We start from the raw sequence: 14,200 nt of genomic DNA, 5'->3' as shown, positions 1-14,200 counted from the left end.
ATTATAATCCATAGACAGAATGAGGCTGGAGTGTGATTATAATCCATAGACAGAATGAGGCTGGAGTGTGATTATAATCCATAGACAGAATGAGGCTAGAGTGTGATTATAATCCATAGACAGAATGAGGCTGGAGTGTGATTATAATCCATAGACAGAATGAGGCTATAGTGTGAGACAGAATGAGGCTAGAGTGTGATTATAATCCATAGACAGAATGAGGCTGGAGTGTGATTATAATCCATAGACAGAATGAGGCTGAGTGTGATTATAATCATAGACAGAATGAGGCTGGAGTGTGATTATAATCCATAGACAGAATGAGGCTAGAGTGTGATTATAATCCATAGACAGAATGAGGCTGGAGTGTGATTATAATCCATAGACAGAATGAGGCTGAGTGTGATTATAATCCATAGACAGAATGAGGCTGGAGTGTGATTATAAATCCATAGACAGAATGAGGCTAGAGTGTGATTATAATCCATAGACAGAATGAGGCTGGAGTGTGATTATAATCCATAGACAGAATGAGGATAGAGAGTGTGATTATAATCCATAGACAGAATGAGGCTGGAGTGTGATTATAATCCATAGACAGAATGAGGCTGGAGTGTGATTATAATCCATAGACAGAATGAGACTAGAGTGTGATTATAATCCATAGACAGAATGAGGCTGGAGTGTGATTATAATCCATAGACAGAATGAGGCTAGAGTGTGATTATAATCCATAGACAGAATGAGGCTGGAGTGTGATTATAATCCATAGACAGAATGAGGCTAGAGTGTGATTATAATCCATAGACAGAATGAGGCTAGAGTGTGATTATAATCCATAGACAGAATGAGGCTGGAGTGTGATTATAATCCATAGACAGAATGAGGCTGGAGTGTGATTATAATCCATAGACAGAATGAGGCTGAGTGTGATTATAATCCATAGACAGAATGAGGCTGGAGTGTGATTATAATCCATAGACAGAATGAGGCTGGAGTGTGATTATAATCCATAGACAGAATGAGGCTAGAGTGTGATTATAATCCATAGACAGAATGAGGCTGGAGTGTGATTATAATCCATAGACAGAATGAGGCCTGGAGTGTGATTATAATCTATAGACAGAATGAGGCTGGAGTGTGATTATAATCCATAGACAGAATGAGGCTGGAGTATGATTATAATCTATAGACAGAATGAGGCTGGAGTGTGATTATAATCCATAGACAGAATGAGACTAGAGTGTGATTATAATCCATAGACAGAATGAGGCTAGAGTGTGATTATAATCCATAGACAGAATGAGGCTGAGTGTGATTATAATCCATAGACAGAATGAGGCTGAGTGTGATTATAATCCATAGACAGAATGAGGAAATCATAGACAGAATGAGCTGAGTGTGATTATAATCCATAGACAGAATGAGGCTAGAGTGTGATTATAATCCATAGACAGAATGAGGCTGAGTGTGATTATAATCCATAGACAGAATGAGGCTAGAGTGTGATTATAATCCATAGACAGAATGAGGCTGGAGTGTGATTATAATCCATAGACAGAATGAGACTAGAGTGTGATTATAATCCATAGACAGAATGAGGCTAGAGTGTGATTATAATCCATAGACAGAATGAGGCTAGAGTGTGATTATAATCTATAGACAGAATGAGGCTAGAGTGTGATTATAATCCATAGACAGAATGAGGCTGAGTGTGATTATAATCCATAGACAGAATGAGGCTGGAGTGTGATTATAATCCATAGACAGAATGAGGCTAGAGTGTGATTATAATCCATAGACAGAATGAGGCTGGATAGTGTGATTATTAATCCATAGACAGAATGAGGCTAGAGTGTGATTATAATCCATATAGACAGAATGAGGCTAGAGTGTGATTATAATCCATAGACAGAATGAGGCTGGAGTGTGATTATAATCCATAGACAGAATGAGGCTGAGTGTGATTATAATCCATAGACAGAATGAGGCTGAGTGTGATTATAATCCATAGACAGAATGAGGCTGAGTGTGATTATAATCATAGACAGAATGAGGCTGGAGTGTGATTATAATCCATAGACAGAATGAGGCTAGAGTGTGATTATAATCTATAGACAGAATGAGGCTGGAGTGTGATTATAATCCATAGACAGAATGAGGCTGGAGTGTGATTATAATCCATAGACAGAATGAGGCTAGAGTGTGATTATAATCCATAGACAGAATGAGGCTGGAGTGTGATTATAATCCATAGACAGAATGAGGCTAGAGTGTGATTATAATCCATAGACAGAATGAGGCTGGAGTGTGATTATAATCCATAGACAGAATGAGGCTGGAGTGTGATTATAATCCATAGACAGAATGAGGCTAGAGTGTGATTATAATCTATAGACAGAATGAGGCTGGAGTGTGATTATAATCCATAGACAGAATGAGGCTAGAGTGTGATTATAATCCATAGACAGAATGAGGCTGGAGTGTGATTATAATCCATAGACAGAATGAGGCTGGAGTGTGATTATAATCCATAGACAGAATGAGGCTGGAGTGTGATTATAATCTATAGACAGAATGAGGCTGGAGTGTGATTATAATCCATAGACAGAATGAGGCTAGAGTGTGATTATAATCCATAGACAGAATGAGGCTAGAGTGTGATTATAATCCATAGACAGAATGAGGCTAGAGTGTGATTATAATCCATAGACAGAATGAGGCTAGAGTGTGATTATAATCCATAGACAGAATGAGGCTGGAGTGTGATTATAATCCATAGACAGAATGAGGCTAGAGTGTGATTATAATCTATAGACAGAATGAGGCTGGAGTGTGATTATAATCCATAGACAGAATGAGGCTGGAGTGTGATTATAATCCATAGACAGAATGAGGCTGAGGGTGTGATTATAATCCATAGACAGAATGAGGCTAGAGTGTGATTATAATCCATAGACAGAATGAGGCTGGAGTGTGATTATAATCCATAGACAGAATGAGGCTAGAGTGTGATTATAATCCATAGACAGAATGAGGCTAGAGTGTGATTATAATCTATAGACAGAATGAGGCTAGAGTGTGATTATAATCCATAGACAGAATGAGGCTGGAGTGTGATTATAATCCATAGACAGAATGAGGCTAGAGTGTGATTATAATCCATAGACAGAATGAGGCTAGAGTGTGATTATAATCATAGACAGAATGAGCTATAGACAGACAGAATGAGGCTAGAGTGTGATTATAATCCATAGACAGAATGAGGCTGGAGTGTGATTATAATCCATAGACAGAATGAGGCTGGAGTGTGATTATAATCCATAGACAGAATGAGGCTGGAGTGTGATTATAATCATAGACAGAATGAGGCTAGAGTGTGATTATAATCCATAGACAGAATGAGGCTAGAGTGTGATTATAATCCATAGACAGAATGAGGCTAGAGTGTGATTATAATCCATAGACAGAATGAGGCTAGAGTGTGATTATAATCTATAGACAGAATGAGGCTGGAGTGTGATTATAATCCATAGACAGAATGAGGCTGGAGTGTGATTATAATCCATAGACAGAATGAGGCTGGAGTGTGATTATAATCCATAGACAGAATGAGGCTGGAGTGTGATTATAATCTATAGACAGAATGAGGCTGGAGTGTGATTATAATCCATAGACAGAATGAGGCTGGAGTGTGATTATAATCTATAGACAGAATGAGGCTAGAGTGTGATTATAATCCATAGACAGAATGAGGCTAGAGTGATTATAATCCATAGACAGAATGAGGCTGGAGTGTGATTATAATCCATAGACAGAATGAGGCTAGAGTGTGATTATAATCCATAGACAGAATGAGGCTGGAGTGTGATTATAATCCATAGACAGAATGAGGCTAGAGTGTGATTATAATCCATAGACAGAATGAGGCTGGAGTGTGATTATAATCCATAGACAGAATGAGGCTGGAGTGTGATTATAATCTATAGACAGAATGAGGCTGGAGTGTGATTATAATCCATAGACAGAATGAGGCTGGAGTGTGATTATAATCCATAGACAGAATGAGGCTGGAGTGTGATTATAATCTATAGACAGAATGAGGCTGGAGTGTGATTATAATCCATAGACAGAATGAGGCTGGAGTGTGATTATAATCCATAGACAGAATGAGGCTAGAGTGTGATTATAATCCATAGACAGAATGAGGCTGGAGTGTGATTATAATCCATAGACAGAATGAGGCTGGAGTGTGATTATAATCTATAGACAGAATGAGGCTAGAGTGTGATTATAATCCATAGACAGAATGAGGCTGGAGTGTGATTATAATCCATAGACAGAATGAGGCTAGAGTGTGATTATAATCCATAGACAGAATGAGGCTAGAGTGTGATTATAATCCATAGACAGAATGAGGCTGGAGTGTGATTATAATCCATAGACAGAATGAGGCTAGAGTGTGATTATAATCCATAGACAGAATGAGGCTGGAGTGTGATTATAATCCATAGACAGAATGAGGCTGGAGTGTGATTATAATCCATAGACAGAATGAGGCTAGAGTGTGATTATAATCCATAGACAGAATGAGGCTGGAGTGTGATTATAATCCATAGACAGAATGAGGCTGGAGTGTGATTATAATCCATAGACAGAATGAGGCTAGAGTGTGATTATAATCTATAGACAGAATGAGGCTGGAGTGTGATTATAATCCATAGACAGAATGAGGCTGGAGTGTGATTATAATCTATAGACAGAATGAGGCTGGAGTGTGATTATAATCCATAGACAGATGAGCTGGAGTGTGATTATAATCATAGACAGAATGAGGCTGGAGTGTGATTATAATCCATAGACAGAATGAGGCGGGAGTGTGATTATAATCCATAGACAGAATGTGGCTAGAGTGTGATTATAATCCATAGACAGAATGAGGCTGGAGTGTGATTATAATCCATAGACAGAATGAGGCTGGAGTGTGATTATAATCCATAGACAGAATGAGGCTAGAGTGTGATTATAATCCATAGACAGAATGAGGCTGGAGTGTGATTATAATCCATAGACAGAATGAGGCTGAGTGTGATTATAATCCATAGACAGAATGAGGCTGGAGTGTGATTATAATCCATAGACAGAATGAGGCTAGAGTGTGATTATAATCCATAGACAGAATGAGGCTGGAGTGTGATTATAATCCATAGACAGAATGAGGCTGGAGTGTGATTATAATCCATAGACAGAATGAGGCTGGAGTGTGATTATAATCCATAGACAGAATGAGGCTAGAGTGTGATTATAATCCATAGACAGAATGAGGCTAGAGTGTGATTATAATCCATAGACAGAATGAGGCTGGAGTGTGATTATAATCCATAGACAGAATGAGGCTAGAGTGTGATTATAATCCATAGACAGAATGAGGCTGGAGTGTGATTATAATCCATAGACAGAATGAGGCTGGAGTGTGATTATAATCCATAGACAGAATGAGGCTGGAGTGTGATTATAATCCATAGACAGAATGAGGCTAGAGTGTGATTATAATCCATAGACAGAATGAGGCTAGAGTGTGATTATAATCCATAGACAGAATGAGGCTGGAGTGTGATTATAATCTATAGACAGAATGAGGCTGGAGTGTGATTATAATCCATAGACAGAATGAGGCTGGAGTGTGATTATAATCCATAGACAGAATGAGGCTAGAGTGTGATTATAATCCATAGACAGAATGAGGCTGGAGTGTGATTATAATCCATAGACAGAATGAGGCTGGAGTGTGATTATAATCCATAGACAGAATGAGGCTGGAGTATGATTATAATCCATAGACAGAATGAGGCTGGAGTGTGATTATAATCCATAGACAGAATGAGGCTGGAGTGTGATTATAATCTATAGACAGAATGAGGCTGGAGTGTGATTATAATCCATAGACAGAATGAGGCTGGAGTGTGATTATAATCTATAGACAGAATGAGGCTGGAGTGTGATTATAATCCATAGACAGAATGAGGCTGGAGTGTGATTATAATCCATAGACAGAATGAGGCTGGAGTGTGATTATAATCCATAGACAGAATGAGGCTAGAGTGTGATTATAATCCATAGACAGAATGAGGCTGGAGTGTGATTATAATCCATAGACAGAATGAGGCTGGAGTGTGATTATAATCCATAGACAGAATGAGGCTGGAGTGTGATTATAATCCATAGACAGAATGAGGCTGGAGTGTGATTATAATCCATAGACAGAATGAGGCTGGAGTGTGATTATAATCCATAGACAGAATGAGGCTGGAGTGTGATTATAATCCATAGACAGAATGAGGCTGGAGTGTGATTATAATCCATAGACAGAATGAGGCTGAGTGTGATTATAATCTAGACAGAATGAGGCTGGAGTGTGATTATAATCCATAGACAGAATGAGGCTGGAGTGTGATTATAATCCATAGACAGAATGAGGCTAGAGTGTGATTATAATCTATAGACAGAATGAGGCTGGAGTGTGTGATTATAATCCATAGACAGAATGAGGCTAGAGTGTGATTATAATCCATAGACAGAATGAGGCTAGAGTGTGATTATAATCTATAGACAGAATGAGGCTGAGTGTGATTATAATCTATAGACAGAATGAGGCTGAGTGTGATTATAATCCATAGACAGAATGAGGCTAGAGTGTGATTATAATCTATAGACAGAATGAGGCTGGAGTGTGATTATAATCCATAGACAGAATGAGGCTAGAGTGTGATTATAATCCATAGACAGAATGAGGCTAGAGTGTGATTATAATCTATAGACAGAATGAGGCTAGAGTGTGATTATAATCCATAGACAGAATGAGGCTGGAGTGTGATTATAATCCATAGACAGAATGAGGCTAGAGTGTGATTATAATCCATAGACAGAATGAGAGCTGGAGTGTGATTATAATCCATAGACAGAATGAGACTAGAGTGTGATTATAATCCATAGACAGAATGAGGCTAGAGTGTGATTATAATCCATAGACAGAATGAGGCTAGAGTGTGATTATAATCCATAGACAGAATGAGGCTAGAGTGTGATTATAATCCATAGACAGAATGAGGCTAGAGTGTGATTATAATCCATAGACAGAATGAGGCTAGAGTGTGATTATAATCCATAGACAGAATGAGGCTAGAGTGTGATTATAATCTATAGACAGAATGAGGCTAGAGTGTGATTATAATCCATAGACAGAATGAGGCTAGAGTGTGATTATAATCCATAGACAGAATGAGGCTAGAGTGTGATTATAATCCATAGACAGAATGAGGCTAGAGTGTGATTATAATCCATAGACAGAATGAGGCTGGAGTGTGATTATAATCCATAGACAGAATGAGGCTGGAGTGTGATTATAATCCATAGACAGAATGAGACTAGAGATGATGTGATTATAATCCATAGACAGAATGAGCTGAGTGTGATTATAATCATAGACAGAATGAGCTAGAGTGTGATTATAATCATAGACAGAATGAGCTGGAGTGTGATTATAATCCATAGACAGAATGAGACTAGAGTGTGATTATAATCCATAGACAGAATGAGACTGAGTGTGATTATAATCTATAGACAGAATGAGCTGAGTGTGATTATAATCTATAGACAGAATGAGGCTAGAGTGTGATTATAATCTATAGACAGAATGAGGCTAGAGTGTGATTATAATCTATAGACAGAATGAGCTGGAGTGTGATTATAATCTATAGACAGAATGAGGCTGAGTGAGAGTGTGATTATAATCCATAGACAGAATGAGACTAGAGTGTGATTATAATCTATAGACAGAATGAATGAGGCTGGAGTGTGATTATAATCCATAGACAGAATGAGGCTAGAGTGTGATTATAATCTATAGACAGAATGAGGCTGGAGTGTGATTATAATCTATAGACAGAATGAGGCTGGAGTGTGATTATAATCCATAGACAGAATGAGGCTAGAGTGTGATTATAATCATAGACAGAATGAGCGAGTGTGATTATAATCCGAGCATAGAGGTAGTGTGATTATAATCCATAGACAGAATGAGGCTAGAGTGTGATTATAATCTATAGACAGAATGAGACTAGAGTGTGATTATAATCCATAGACAGAATGAGGCTAGAGTGTGATTATAATCTATAGACAGAATGAGACTAGAGTGTGATTATAATCCATAGACAGAATGAGGCTAGAGTGTGATTATAATCCATAGACAGAATGAGGCTGGAGTGTGATTATAATCCATAGACAGAATGAGGCTGGAGTGTGATTATAATCCATAGACAGAATGAGGCTGGAGTGTGATTATAATCTATAGACAGAATGAGGCTGAAGTGTGATTATAATCCATAGACAGAATATGGCTAGAGTATGATTATGATCCATCACCAGAAATGGGGCTGGAGTGTGATTGCTACCATCACAGGATGGTAGCTATTATAATCGGTCGCTTTTCCTGTCATATGCATGTTGTTGATTGGTTACGTGTTATTGAAGATTTCATGTGTGTAAGGGGTACCAGTGGGGAAATTAGTGCAAACAAGTTGTCATTAGATAAACCACGAGAAGTCTGAATGTTTTTTTTTTCTGGTGTCTGACATTATTCTCAGAAATCACACAAGGCGGCAATACACGTACTGAATAGAATAGAAGTTCGCAATCGGATCCCCTCGGAGAAATTGATGGAAATTTGAGATGTCGCAATTATATTAGTTCGGTGATTTGCAGAGTTTTGTTAACATTGTCGGGAATGCGTGGAGCATCTATATATAGCCAAACTAGTACTGTTAGCTAGATGCTCATGACCTACTTGTAAAAACTGTCCGTACATGGGAGATGCTGAAACAAAGTTAGGCTTTACTTACAAGTGTAGGGGATAATTGTGGAACTGTATGCACTGAATTAAAGTACAGTTTTAACCGAAATGTTATGCTTGTTTCTATGCGTATATATATAACACCAATATGTACATGTACATGTATATCAGTACGACGGAAAACTTGTTAGCATTAGGGAAAGGCCCACTGCACCTTCTGAATAACTTTATTAAAATAAACAAACCATTCATTTTCATAACGCAGGTCGTATTACATGTTTCCTGACGTTGTCATAATTACAACGCGTTAGTTGACTATTTCTGCGCCAGACGGCAAAACTTCAACTTGTTTGATGTTGTAACCTCATCTTTAGCCATATTGTGTCATAATTCTTTTGAAGCTGCTCCACCGCTGACAAATAGTATTTTTCACTATCAAAAACAGGAGCAGACGATTAAGTATTTTTTTTAAGTTACAAAAGTTACTTACTTTACACCGTTACCACCACTGAAAAGTTTGAGCTTTTAATTTGACTTCAAGTTAAAGATATAAAAAATAATTAATTGCATCCCGAAAAATTCCATGGCACTATATCCTATATGGAATGAAGTACTAATTGTGCATGCACCAAAGGCGAAATAAATCATTTTAATATATTTTTTTTGTGTTAATTAGACATATATATATACACAATTAAACACCAATTATTGTTCAAATGATAAATATCATTTATGCTCTGTCGACGGTGGAGCATCTTTAAAGAGAATTTTTTTGTTTTTGTTTCGGAAAGGTAGCCTAGTGGCCCTTTCGTGAATATCATGAAGTAGATTATCATTTACATTGAAAGCGAAAGCATTTAAATTATCATTCTTCAAAAATGAATTGTCATAAGAACTATGGCAGCAAACTGTGAACAGAACAATGCGTCAAACTTTTCTATCATTGCTTTCTTTATAACTCATATTGAAATTCACATCAATACTGTATGTATCCATGGTAAAGTTATAGGTTGTCAATACATTCTTGTGATAAACATGACCAATGTCCGCTAATTGTTACATGTCAAGTTAATTAAAAGTTCTCAAGCCTGAGTCGCATTATCTAACACCAACACGTTTAAATCATCTAAGCTGTATTGGCTTTCTTTTTTTAGTATTGGTAGTAGCTGATCCTGTGTCTTTGGTTTTTCTGTTGCAGGTTCCATACGAAGAGACTCCTGCTCCAAGTTATTGTTAGTTCAACTGCTGACAAGTATTTCTGGGATCCTAAGGTGAGTAAACAGTACAGAAATGTTTTTATATTTTCCTACAGAGTATTTTTCCAGTGTTTAGCTCATCTAAGTGAGCTTATGCTGTGATGCAGCATCCGTCTGTCGTCCGGCCGTCCAGCATCAACTTTTCTATTTACACAAATTCTTCTCCAAAACTTGGAGACCTAGAGTTCTGAAATTAGAGACCTAGAGTTCTGAAATTTGACTTATAGCATGCTGGGATGAAGGGCTACCAAGCTTGTTCAACTGAATGGCCTTGACCTTCATTCAAGGTCACAGGGGTAAAATAGGTGAAAATCTTTAACAAACTTAAGCTTCTTCTAAATAACCAAGAGGCCTAAAGACCTGAAATTGGGTCTGTGACATGCTGGTATGAAGTGCTACCAAGTTTGTTCAAATGAATGACATTGACCTTGATTCAAGGTCACAGGGGTCAAATAGGCTGAAATATCTTGTTAAGACTTCTGCGTCATAACCAAGAGGCCTAGAGACCTGATATTTGGCATGTAACATGCTGGGATGAACACTACCAAGTTTGTTCAAATGAATGATCTTGACTTTCATTCAAGGTCATAGGGGTCAAATAGGCTAAAATCTTTAAACGACTTCTTCTTAATAACCAAAAGGCATAGGGACCGGACATTGGGCCTGTGGCATGCTGGGATGATGGGCTATCAAGTTTGTTCAAATGAATGACCTTGACCTTCATTCAAGGTCACAGGGGTCATATAATAAATCGTCAGGAAAAGTTATAAAGAGATGACTTGTTTTCCATATTGATGGAAATTCTACGATCGATGAGTGCCATTGAAATAATGATGTCTACTAAATGATTCGACTTTTGACTGTCTGCTGACATATTGCATAATTTACAGCTTTTATAATATAATCCTTGGCAAGATTTGTTCTTGGGTATTCAAAATATTGCTAAAAAGGTATAATAGAAAAATACTCTTCATCAAATATAGCTGTTTATTATATGTTTATTTATATGTTATTATCATGAAGTCCAAATGAATGGATACTTACACTTGTATCTCAATTGATTCCCATATTTCCTGCGATTCTGTCTAGGGATTTAGCTGTAGGTCTACATTTTCAAGGAAGTATTTGGTAGTGCATGTTTATAGATTCTGCTCATTGCATAAAACAAATTATGATTTATTAAGACAAAATACTTTCATAGGCATTCCATAGTCGCAAATTTTCATTTATCATCTCGTTGGAACTGTAGGCAGTACTTTACTTTAAATGTGTAATTCTTTTAAAAAACTTTAAAAAAAAATAATAAAGGTGCCCCGTGGTCAGTTACCCTCCCCTGTACCCTTATTAGGTCAAATATGGTGTTAGGAATCCGAAGGGTGAAAGTAATGGCCTATACTAGATGTGATCATATTGGCTTAACTTACTCCCCCTTCAAACATTTGAACTGTCCAAATACAAAGTAAGGATCAGTCCATTATGAATATTTAGGGGACACGTTAAATGTTTGTCTGGTCAGTGCTTTGTTTACTCTGGCTTATCAATGGCCGGACAGGGAAATATCCAGTAATGAATCGAGGAATAGTAACCGAGGAATAATAACCAGATCTAGAACTCCACCACGTCGCCAACACTTGGCCATTGTAGTTAAGGCTAGGATTATAATGCCTGTGTTTATTTTATTTGTGTAGAGTGTGTTTATACCACAATCCAAATTACAGGCTTAAAAAAATAATTTTAAATACCTGGTGATTATATTAAAGCTGATTATACTGTTAAACAATGTCATTGTGTGTAGGTGCATTCATATTTAAAGGCCCACTACCTTTCCGAAACGGCTTTTAGTTTTTAAAATGGGAATGTAAAACAAGATGATATTTTTGTAGAGTCTTAAAAATTATTAACTTACCGTTAATGCTACATTTATCATTACCTTCTGAACGATTTGATTATAATAAATAAAATGTTTATTTTCATAACACGGGTCGTATTATGTTTCCCGCCGTCGTCCTAAATAACGCGCGATAGTTGACTATTACTGCGCCAGACGGCAAAACAGCGAATTGACTCTCCACTGTTTTCATATGTTACGCAGGAAATCTTGCATATGTTTGGTGTCGTAACCTTATTTTAGGTCATCGGTATGCATTTTCTGATGTTATTAATGTTTTTTAAGAAACCTTTATATTTTGCTCCGGAAAGGTAATGGGCCTTTAAAGTCTGTTAATTGTGTATTTTGTATATAACTTGTTCTATTTTCGTGGGTGTAAAATGTCATGATTTACTGTATGGAACCACAATGAAACCTGCCTAAAGTGACCACCTCTGTATAAAGACCACCTGCCTAATAGGACAACTATTCTATGGTCCCAAGTGGTAAATTATAACACAATTCAACCTGTGTATAAAGACTGCTTACTTGATAAGTCCACTTTTCTAGAATTTCAAATGACAAATATCAATAGAATTCAACCTGCATATAAAGACCACCTGGCTATAAAGACCATTTTTTTCTGTCCCTTTCATGGTCTCTATAGACAAGTTTGATTGTAATTTGAAATGATTTGTTTTAGTAAATCACCCTAATTGCTTTGATAGCGTCATTCATGTGACATGTGTAATATGTAAAACCTTGATTTTTGAAAAACGGCAGAGAACTAACTGAGTTCAAACTCCATCCCTAATTAAGCTGTGTATTTTCTTGATTCTGCTACATTTGGTGCTGTGACCAAACCCAACTCCATTATGAAATTTTAGAGGTAAATCACTTAGAGATGTTAAACAAAATAAAGCAACCTTGCTGTTTTAACTCAATCAATCCTAAATATACATTTAGAACCTTCTAAAAAACAAAAGGCCCAGAGGGCCTGTATCGCTCACATGTTTTGTTTTTTGTTTTTGAGTAATTCTGTAATTTAGTAATTAGTGATTCAAAAATCACAAAGACAAATTGACCCCACAATTTGTTTAATTTTGAATCCCAACCATATAATGATGCTATATATACCATATGAATATGCTATTCAATATATAGTTTCAGAGAGGAAGAAATTTATATGAAAAAAGTAGCCAAATTAAACTTTTTGGCCATGCACCTAAGGTCCCAGAGGGTTAGTGCTATCTTTTTTGCAATCTTTTGACCCCACCCCTCTGCCCACGGGGGTCAGCCCCATCATTTGTACAATTTTAAATCCCCACCCTATAAAGATGCTACCATTGCATTATGTGTGCTATCCCATGCTCAGTTGCAGAGAAGAAGTCATTTAAATGAAAAAAAGCCAAATTGACCCCTTTTGACCCCGCCCCTCAGGCCCCTTGGGGTCAGCTCCATCATTTGTACAATTTTGAATCCCAACCCTTTAAGTATGCTACCATTGCATTATAAGTACTCTCAAATACTTAGTTTCTAAGAAAAAGTTGTTTTTATAGAAATAGCCAAATTGACCCATTTCGACCTTGCCCTTCAGGCCCCAGGGTTCAGCCCCATCATTTGTACAATTTTGAATCCCCACCCTATAAGGATGCTACGATTGCATTATGAATGCTCTCCCATGCTTAGATGCAGAGAAGAAGTCATTTATATGGATAAAGCCAAATGGACCACTTTTGACCCAGCCCCTCAGACCCATGGGGAGTCAGCCCCATCATTTGTACAATTTTAAATCCCCACCCTATAAGGATGCTACCATTGCATTATGGGTGCTATCCCATGCTTAATTTCAGAGAAGAAGTCTTTATAAGGAAATAGCCAAATTGACCCCTTTTGACCCTACCCCTCAGGCCCCTGGGGCGTCAGCCACATCATAGGTACAATTTTCAGTCAGTAACCCATAAGGATGCTACCAGTGAAAGTTTGTTGAATTCAGACCAGTTATGGAGAAGAAGTCGATTGTTGAAGGATGGACAGACAGCTGACCTTGGTTCTTCAGATCAGGTGAACTAACCAGTCCATTACGAAATTTCAGGGGTAAATCGATTAAAGATGTAAAACAAAATAAACTTCAACCCACTGTGCAGAAAAAGGATGCTTTTAAAGACAGCAATGGTGTTAGGTCGAATACAATATTCTTGTATGTCTGTAGGATTAACTATTAACCTT

General features: G+C 37.2%; 1 protein-coding gene across 3 annotated transcripts in view; it reads left to right on the top strand.

Annotated features, from left to right (window-relative positions):
- The window catches only part of LOC138311004 (retinoic acid receptor alpha-A-like), a 72,020-nt gene that overhangs the window by 6,531 nt on the left and 51,289 nt on the right, over positions 1-14,200 (top strand). For all 3 annotated transcript variants that reach the window (XM_069252427.1, XM_069252429.1, XM_069252428.1), the window contains exon 2: positions 10,047-10,119. The gene's annotated coding sequence lies outside the window, so the exon portion shown is untranslated. The remainder of the gene's footprint in view (positions 1-10,046; positions 10,120-14,200) is intronic.

The sequence above is a fragment of the Argopecten irradians genome, chromosome 16 (genome assembly GCF_041381155.1).
Source record: "Argopecten irradians isolate NY chromosome 16, Ai_NY, whole genome shotgun sequence".
Taxonomy (NCBI): domain Eukaryota; kingdom Metazoa; phylum Mollusca; class Bivalvia; order Pectinida; family Pectinidae; genus Argopecten; species Argopecten irradians.
The sequence above is the reverse complement of the archived record's forward strand: the minus strand, read 5'-3'. Positions and strand labels throughout refer to the sequence as shown.